Source organism: Falco punctatus (genome assembly GCF_963210335.1).
Source record: "Falco punctatus genome assembly, chromosome: 4".
NCBI classification, from domain to species: Eukaryota; Metazoa; Chordata; class Aves; order Falconiformes; family Falconidae; genus Falco; species Falco punctatus.
This window is the reverse complement of record NC_137583.1, coordinates 64,545,364-64,554,484: the sequence shown is the minus strand read 5'-3', so window position 1 is coordinate 64,554,484 and position 9,121 is coordinate 64,545,364.

Below are 9,121 nucleotides of genomic sequence, written 5' to 3'. Positions count from 1 at the left end.
TGAAGGTATTCAAGCATGTTTTTCATCCCACAAGCTGTCAATTCTTTCCAAGAAATGTCTTCCACCTTCCTGGAGCTGGTGACTCCTCACTGTGATGTGGCACATACTCAGCTCTGCTCCTAATGATGTCTGCTGAGTGCACAGATAACAAGTTTTAGCAGCAGGAAGATTCAAAGGAAAGGAGTCAACTCACTTGAGGCTTTTAAAGACCCTACAGTTTCTTATTCTTTTGAAATTGCTAAGACTGACCATGATCCTAACTTTTGTGACCATGAGACTGTTATAATCCTTTAAAGATTGGCATGAAACAACTAGGTTCAGTGAAAATTATTTGGTATTCGGATCACCTCTGTGTTTTGAACTTCTGGGCCACAACACCAGATTGACATATTTTTTGATCATTCAGGTTGCCTGAGTCTCTGCTATTATTTTGACAGGCTTTGTAAATAGAAATGTAAGAGTTGGACTGAGTGCAGTCAAGGTAAATTTAGTGTTCAGGTGATACCTCTGTGAAGAACTCCTGAACAATTAATTCCTTTGCCTTGCAAATGGCATTTTCCTGATCTTAATTCATTCCCTCTTCCAGCCTTTTTACTTCTGGCTTCTTGTACTGATCAAATTTTAGCTATTCCATTGCAAGTCCTCTTTTTAACCTTTCTTGTGTTAAAAGCGTTCCTTTCTTCTTGGATTACAGTATAATTCTGCTTTACTGAGGTCTTACCTTGTTGATGAATTTGGAATCAGAATTGCTTTTATATGTTCCTATGTAATCCAGTCTACCAAAATGATTGCCAAAAATTTTCCTAGTTTTGACCTAATTTTTGCACACATTTTAAACACTTGCAATTCACTTTTTTAACCAGCAGTGGAGAGGAAGATGCAGGTGCATACAATATATAATAGGCTTTGGTTTGATAAACTAACAGTTATCTTAACCTTGCTTTTACTTGTTGCCCTTTTATAAAATGCAGGCAAAAGAAAATGAGTGACAGACATGATCTGCATTGCTCAAAGACTATTCAGTAAGCCTGTTTCCAAAAAAGTAAATATCACATATGGTTGTTACTGCAGCCCTGTGATATATATAAAGAGATAAATCACTCATTTCTGTGGAAATTAAAAATATAGAGATCTTCTGTGCACATAAATTATCATAAATAAATATTTTTACAAAAGCAAGAGCAAGCGCATATTTTTCCTATCTGTAGGACATTCCTCAAATTCTACTCATTCATTTGATGTATTTGGTGACCTTTTCTATAGTACATCCTCAGTTTTCAGGTAAGAATAGTAAACTTCTTGTTTTATATTTATATTTAAGTATCTGTACTAAAGGAGATTGTTCTAACAAGGTTCATAAACTGATCTCACACAGGTAAAAATCTGGTGTAAATCCATTCATTCAGCATCTGTTCATCCTTTTTCTTCTTATTTTAATAAGAGAAATATCCACTCTTTGCAAAAGTGGTCTCAGAAAATTAAAAAGACAGCAAAAAGCTATAACCTGTTGCCCGAGCACAACATCTGCTTTTCTGAAACTACAAGGCAAATGAAGTGCTTGCAATAATTTTTTTGACATTCCTTCCATAAGTCATGCTCTGTGTTGATTACGGAAGTGCATGGCACCATTTGTCAGAAGAGGCAATTATTTCTCAGAAACCCTGTGTTACAGAGACACAAAAAGCTGTGGTTCTGAAGAGATGTACACCAACAAATGCTTATATTTGTTCATATCTGGAGGCATTGCTCATGTTTGTGTAACAAAAAAGGCAATATCCTGAAGACTTCATGATTATGTTGAATTCTTTGTCCTGTAACTGTCCAGTTAGCATTGTAATGCTACTGAGGGAGATATTAGTGCCGGCAAGATGCTGGAGACACCTAGCTTTGTCTCCCTCTCTCAAAGAACAGATAAAGCCATCTTTCATTGGGTCTAATGCTTGATAGATGTGGGAATTTAGCCGGTGAGTAGCTGTTTCACACAAAACCTCATGAAGAGAGACAATAGAATCATGAAATGGAAAAGATGCTTCTCCATCATGAAGCAAAGCCACTGGCAAATATGTGCACCAAATTGCCTCTTGCCTCCCAAAAGTGCTGTGATAAACCCAGTTAGATTTCCTTGCCTCAGAATGAAAGGGTTTGTTCGGATTTAATTACAGTGAGAGTTAGAAACTTTTAATTCTAATTTAAAAATATATTTGTGGATATTTTTAGGTCAGTTTGATCACACAGAGAAGTTTTCATGTTATGTATTTCTTATGTCTATATGTGTTCCTTTATAGTTTACAGCAGTGATTATATTTTATTACTTTGAAAGTATTTTGTTATTTTCAACTTTATATTTTACATAGTTGAACATCAAATTGCTGTTATTATTATTCCAGTCCCAAGTTCAAGTTCATCCATTTCTTTCTGAGTGCTATTCTTAGTATTTCTGCACTGATGATGTCTCAGTTTTGTGTCATTTTCAGCTTAGACTTTTTTCCCCCTTTTTTTGTTTATATCCACTTAAAATAATAAATGAGGTGAGTTTTGAGTGAGATTCTGGAATTTCACAACTAATTGCCTTCCAGTCTGACATCTTTTCCATCAATCTTGCCCATTACCTATCCTACTATACAGTCACTCCATAATATTCCTGTACCCCATCTTTTTTTTTTTTTTTTTTTTTTTTCTGTTTGATCTCCCATATAGCATTACACAAAATGCTACACTAAAATCCAGGTAGATGAAATAATATGAATTCCTTTTGTTTATAAACATAATTGTCTTAAAGAAAGTTAAAAGATTAGTTTTTATAGGTTATTCTTAGATAAACTGAGGGTTTTTTTCATTCTGTTGCATACTGCTGAAATTTATATTCTGTCCACACTGTGATCTGAAAGTGATCTGGAGTGATCTGGAGTGATCTGAAAGCCTTCCTTGTCTGCTAAGGAAAAAAAAAAAAAAAAAGAAAAAAAAAAAAAGGCAATACTCCCTTAGTCTCCTAAAAAAGAGTTTGAGTAAGAGAGAGACTCCAGGAATAAGAATTAAATTTATGAAGTTCCAAGACTAAAATAAATATTAAAATTTATTGAAAAAATCCAATCTCTGTTTTTCTTAACTGGTCAAATACCTTTATCTTGTTTATTGAATTACATGTGAGAATTGCATAGAAGTGAAGGAAAAAGGGAAACGAAGTCAACAATGATGATAAATTCAAGATGAATAATTGCAAGTAGACTCTACAAAAACAGAAGTGGAAGAAATAAGCCATAAACTTAAAGGAATAAATTTTGAACCACCACAGAATTTTGCAAGCACCAACTTACCCGGTTGAAGTGATGGTAGCAAATACAATAAACAAATCCATATAATAATCAGTAATGTCATAAGCTTTTAAGTAATATTCTTCAGGATGCTTGTTATTCTTTGAATTTTCTTCCATTAAAGAATGACCATGAAGAGGAACAAACCAAATGAGACAGTTTCCTCTGAGAGCCCATTCACAAACAATTACTGACCTCTCTAGTAAAGCTTTTATATATTTTGTAGGAGCTCTGTGTGCAGCACCTGCATCTACCAACTCTATGTGACCTCAGCCTTCTCCACTGAGGAACAGTCCAGCACAGTGCAATGCTTTCTTGAAGGTTATTAGAGTTAACAAAGCCCTTAGTGTTTAAGGAGACAGAAGGAGGATGTTTCCCTTTGATCAGCTTAAGGCCTCATATTGTGCCTTGTGTGGACCATCTGTAAAGGGATGCAAGCTTGTTTTGCATAAACAGGACGTCCAGGAACTGAGGCTGCAAATCATCTAGGTGTTTTACCCTCAGCTCTCAGTTGTCTGCCCATATGGATTTAATTTATACTTACAAAGTAAACTTTAAAAGATTTCAGTGTGTTTGCCTTAAAATTAACTTGATGCTACTCAAATAACATTTGGAATAATGTTTGGAAATAATAGTATCTGCAATATACTATTTATAGAGTCTCCTGGAACCACTATTGTGTAAAACATAATTAAAGAGTTTCTAAAATGCACAGTACAGTCTAGGTCAGGTAAATACATAATCAGGGAGTTATTAATGGAGCTGCAATTAATTAATATGCCTCCATAGGAGCCATTAAAGCTGATTAATGTTATGGCACACAAAGTGAATTTGTAGCTAACAAATCAATGACCCAGTAGATGGTATTGTGTCCTTTGGAGACATTACACTATACCATATCAAAACCTCCTTAGAGAATTTTTGATTTACTGATCGTCAGCCCCAGTAGTCATTAGCTGGCCCAGGCTGATGATGCATGTGCATAGAAGAAAGTTAAGATAGTACTCCATCAGGGGATAGATCGCCTCCCAGTTACACTGCTGTAAATCAAGGGTAAATCCATTGGAACCAATGAACATAAATAGTTTGGGAGGAGGGAAAGCCAAAAACCAAAAATCAAAGAAATACTCGAAGAGGATAGTCAAATAATTGTGGGTTTAAAAAATTCATTTATTATGCTTATTCGATAACTTTTTTCTAATGAACTATGTAAAATGTTTGATATTCTTTTTAACTTAGAAAGGGAACCCACTCAGGAATCATATGATATGGAGGCAGTGAAAAGATTATATATTTTCATGCCTTATACATTTGGATTTCATCTGAGGTTTAGCTTGGGATGTGAATTTTCAGTCTGCAATTGCAGCATCCCTGGAATGCATTTTACTTGAGACTGTTGATACATAATTCCAGCCCTTGCTCTTTCTAGGTATAGATTATGTCTGGAAATACACTATTTCTTCTTAAAGATAACTTTCTCTGGTTTTCCTTAACTTCAGTGGAGCTACACCTGAGAAAATTTTGTCCTAAATGGTTTAGTAGGAAAGAAATGTTCACAAAAGCAGCAAACAAGAGTCCTTTGAGCATGGTGTAGAACAAATATTGCAATCTTTGACAAACGCTGAGCCCAAGTCTTTGTCTAAAATCACAGACTTGCTGTGGGAGGTCACTTGTCTAGAGAGCAGTGCCGTGCTCAGAGTGCAGGAGGGGAATGGCTCCTGGAGACAGGATTTGCTGGGAGTCACTTTCTTTGTAGATTTTGTTACTGCAATCCCTTTCAGACTGACTAAGATTTATTGACCAGATCTTTGTATTCTTTTCTTTTTGAGGCAAGTATTATTATCTGACAGTCTTGCTTAGAAATGTAGATAAGATTTCATTTAATTTACTTTTGATGTATTGTAGATGGTGTGTATATTCTCTTTTACACATTTATTTTTACAATAGACAGAGCTAAGAAGCAGAGGATTTACTATGTATTGTACAGATTTGTTACCCACCTCAGAATTTCTGTAGTCATGGGTTTTAAAAGAAGTTTGATTGATGTAGAATAAAGGTATTGCAATGTTAGTTTAGATTAAGAAAACTAAATCCACCTTTTGAGATAGTTCAAAGTTAAAAGGAAACACCTCCACTTCTTTCCTTTTCTTATTTAAACAGAAAGAGAATGGCAGTGATATTGGGACTAGTTATTTTAGAGATCATGAACAAATAAGAGTGTTATGTAAATGCATATGTCAATATGTATTTCAGACCCATAGAACTCAAATTATTTTAAAACATAGGTTTTAAACATGTCCCATCAGCTACATTGTACTCCTGCAATTGAATTTAATTCCTTGCTTCCTTTAAATGTTTTTACCCCTACTGTCCTCAGCTGAACAGTTGATTCTGGCTGATGAGATAAGCTCACAGTACTTCAGTTCTTGACTAATAGTTGGTTAAAAGCTAGAGGTGTGTCCAAAATTTAATCATAGTTCATCGTGCTGGTGGAATAAATCTATCTGCCTGACAATGATATTCTTTTAATGTTTCGTTTATCTTAAAAGTTAGAAAGATCCAAAGTCACTGGAATCAGGAGGGACCACTTTCTGCTTTGGATAAGGTCGCATAAAATATTTCAGGTGTGTTGTTGCTAGATGTGGCAGAATCAGGAGACACTCCCTAGTGTCAGGGAAATCTGCATTTTTCTCAGCCCTTGTTCTCTATCACCAGATTCATAACACTTTCCTTTACCTTAGATGCTTGAAAATTTGAGTTTATTCATACAAACTAAAGATTTATCATTATGGGTAGAAAATCTTTACTGAGATTCAATATTTATAGTGGGCCAAAATTCCTAACAGGTCAGTGCCATTGAATTTCATAGAGCAGTGTCAGTTCACAGCAAAATATTTGAACTTAGGATATCCAAAGAAAATACTGAAAATAGCTGTCTAGCTGTCCAGGTTTTCAAAGCACAGCAGTGAAATAAAAGTATTGTATATATTTATATATGTATGAATGCCAATGTAAAAGAAAACAAAATTAATACCAGAAATTATGATTTTCCATAAAAATTAAAGTTTTTTAATAAACTGCAAAACATACAAAGTGGAATCGTCATCTTTGGAGATGCTTCTTTACTTTTCCAACAGGCTATGGTTCTGTTCATCAGAAGTGGAAACCAGGATGACTGACTGTGCATGTACTCTTACCTGCAAGTGATGAAAAACATTTTCCCATACATTAACTTCATATGTTGGCTTTTTTTTCTATATAGTTACTGTACTTCTAAATAATTATGCTTTTTTTAATGTGTATGTTTTTATTTGTATTACATTACTTTAGATTAATATTCAATCCTGGTCACAGAGTTCTAATGGAATTGAGCTAAGGAAGTGAATTCTTTTTTCTTGTATTTCCTAAATGTACACAACATTAGCATTTTGATTTTACACCTTCTTGTTATGCTTTTTTTTTTTCTTTTTCTTTTTTGATTTGCATTGTGAAGTATTTTCAGTGTGCATGAACTAGATTCCCTTTGGATCCAGTTTTTCAGAGTGTAGGAACTGGAAGTTGTGCTCCAGGAGCACACTTAATGGACTCTAGACACACACGCAAAATTATTCTGCTCATAGGACCAGATGTGAATTAATCCAAACTTAACAACCCTGAAATGTCTACAGTTTTGTTAATGGTCCTCAGCACAAACTGTTTTGCTCTGCATATCTATCCCCTTTCGGTCTATACTCCTTACTGACATAAAAAACAGTTATGCTTTTTTCCTGCTCTATTTGTAGAGTATAAGAGGTTTGGGACAGATATTTTTCTATGCTGTGTAAAATGTGAAATGGTGGCCTGACGTTAACTGATGTAAATTAAAATAACTGTAAAGGGAGAAAAAGTAGGCTTGAATATTATTTCTCTTCTTTTGGATCTACACTGATCATAATGTAAAGACATCCAATTCAGATAATTTCAAATCCAAAATGCTATTAAACATGCAGGCTGGATTAATACAGTGTCAGGATTAGTATGAAGAGCTCAGAATGGATCTTTGATGCTCCACAGAATTGACTATAAGTGTTTTCCAAGAGACGAGGGTGTGGAGCACCAGGTCCAAGAACTGGGAGTATCTGTCTGTTTTAATACAGAAGCCTTCCCATTTAGGAATGCAACACAGTGTTATGCAGTGGCTGTCTGAAATAGCTGAAAGCAAGCCAAGCTGTGCTTCCTCGCACAGCATGACTCTGTGCCAAGCTGGAATTCTCACCACCCTTGTTTGACCCACTAACAAAATTTCCACAACCCTCAGGTGTACACTGGATTCAGGAACAATCATTCAACCTATACAAATGCAAATATGTAAACAAACCATTATTCTTGATATTTAGGCTCCCTCCAGTATTGACCAACTGCAGCTGTATCTTCTCGGTGTCATCTAACTGTTCTCTCCTGACAAATCTACAGTACCAGCTATATTTTTCCCTTTAGCACACTTTGTATAACACAGCTAATAAATTCACTTCCTGTGAGATGGATCATATTTTAAAAGTGTCAAAAATAATTTCACAGTCATAATTATGGTACTTTGGCAATGTCAGACAAGCACAACACATGATTTACCGAAAATACGAGATGGAAGACACTTAATTTATTTTTGTTTTTACTAAGTCAAATTGGCCACTAGAATTTCAGGTAAACTGAATTTGGAGGGTTTTGAAGGCTTTTATAAGGACTGCTGAACTTAACAATCACATCAAATTCACTTTTTTTGTTGTCATTTTTTGAAATTTTGACAGGCGTGCTAACCATCTGGGATTTCACTTTTTTGTGCATGCAGTGCAGCTGGAATAACATTCCCTAAGAAGTTGGTTTAATTTTATTTGCTCATAATTAAACCTTTGTTCATAAACAGATTTGCATTTTCAGTGAGATTCTACTGTTAGTCTTCTCCTGAACTGTGTCAAAAGATGATGAAAAAGACACCAGGTGACTTGACCCCAGTCACACACAACAGGGACTTTACTGGCTTTTAGCTCTTTGCTTTTTGCTATAACTACAAGATGATTCTTGAGACCTTTCTCCCACCTTATCACCCCTGCCCCTCCCCCTCCCCCCCCACCTTTACAATCATCTTTGTGATTTAATATGAAGGATAAATAAAAATGAATTGTTTTATTATATGTTCACATACCGTAGGGGACTGACCAGCTGAAGTTATTTACTAGAACTGAAGAAGAAATATTGTAAATGCTTTGTCTTTCACCCAACCCCATGATTAATTTTATGTGAGGAATACACATGTTTATTTTCTTGCTTCTGTTTCATGGTCCAGAGCAGCTCAGATGTGCTGGCAACAATAAGAAAAAATCCTATAATTTCACTTGTAACAAGCTATGTTTGCTTTAAAGTCATTGATATGTTTGGCCCAAACCTTCCTCTAGTACAGATAAAGACAACCAGATTTACATCAGATGAGAACTTGCAGATTGAGAAGTTGTTTTTAGTAATAAAATTACTTACATATACACATACACCATCACTTGAAAACTACTTTTTTATATTTTCTTTTAACATGCTTTTTTTTTCTCTCCTCCAAATGTACTTTCCACAAGGTTCACAAAAGAAATGTAGTGCATAAGATGGAAAACATAATGCATTATTAATAAAACTTGAAAGCAACAGCTTAAAAGGTAATCTTTAAGTAAACTGTAAATCCCTCCAATATGTCCTGTGAGTTATGTAAGCATCCTGAGACAGACGGAGGATACAAATTAGAGAGAAGTAAGGAGAGAAAAATCAGCAAAAAACATCATGAATTGGAA